Source organism: Acyrthosiphon pisum, chromosome X, assembly GCF_005508785.2.
Source record: "Acyrthosiphon pisum isolate AL4f chromosome X, pea_aphid_22Mar2018_4r6ur, whole genome shotgun sequence".
In the NCBI taxonomy this organism is placed as follows: Eukaryota; Metazoa; Arthropoda; class Insecta; order Hemiptera; family Aphididae; genus Acyrthosiphon; species Acyrthosiphon pisum.
The window spans coordinates 108,371,207-108,372,492 of NC_042493.1; positions in this window are offsets into that span (position 1 = coordinate 108,371,207).

Genomic DNA, 1,286 nt, shown 5'->3' on the forward strand with positions numbered 1-1,286 from the left:
TAGATTTAAAAAGAAAAATTTTTATAAATTTATAACTCGAAATAATTTGCAAATTTTCGTGCTTTTTCCATATTTTGTCATTTTTTGAACTTTAAATGCTTATAAAAAAAAACTGTGACTAACGATTTTTAATATTTTTCATCTGCCTTTGAAACAATATACTAGGAGCCTTCTATTAAATTTTCAAGCTTTTTTTATCCAACAAATAAAATTTTATTGATATTTTTAGAAAAAAAACTAAAAAAAAATGAAAACTGACAATGTCCGTAAAGAGCTCAAAATAAGTCAAAATATTTTGAAAATTTTATCGTGTATAGAAAATGGAAATGTAAACATTCAGTCAAAATTTCATGCATCCACGGTCATTTTTTTTAAAGTTACACCAAAAACCAAATTCAATTTTGTGAAAAATCGATTTTGCGTAAAAATTCCCGTTTTTCCTTAATTTTTCTTTTGTTTTTCCCGGCGCTTTTGAAAACCACTGGGAAATTTAAATTTTGACCTCCCCAATGCACCAACGATATTCACTTTCTGATCGAACAAGATACTGAAGTTGAAAATCGTAGCATTATTTCGACTACTTAACCTGTACACCGACACAAAAAAAATAAATAAATAAAAAAAAAATAAAAAAAAAATAAAAAAAACACACATCATTGTAAAATCAATACATTCATCGTTCCACTCAGAATCTAAAATTATTAGGTACTGAGGGTTTGGATATTGGATACTAGAGTAACGGTTAGTTATACAACACTGGAAATTTGTATAAAATTAATTTGGTACGTCTAACAAAAATATACATCACGTTAGATGAGTTACGGGGTGTAAAAACCAACAATACTGAATATTTTTTTAACAAGTAGCTAGATAAATGGGTTGTCCAAAGTATGTGAATTAAAATAAGAACGAACACAACAAAGAAACCTGGCTTTTACAACTTTCAGTGGAGGTTAGGAAAACTAAGATGTTGCTCCGTGCCATAAAAATAATTTATGTAGTGATTAAAAAAAAAATATGAAAGAAACTATAAAAGAATTTACGAAGGTGAGTTGGGTATCATACTGAAATGATAGAGTATTGTATATCTAACAGTGTATTTATAATATACAACTGGAAAATATAAAAATAAATATCACACTAAGGTTTTTCTTATTAGCGTTAGATAGAGGAATAATTATTAGGTATCTACTAGACTTTTAAAAAGGTTGGCGGACCAGTTTTATATTACGCATTTTAATATTTTATATCCTATGGTGATATTTCATCTATACCTGTAAATGATA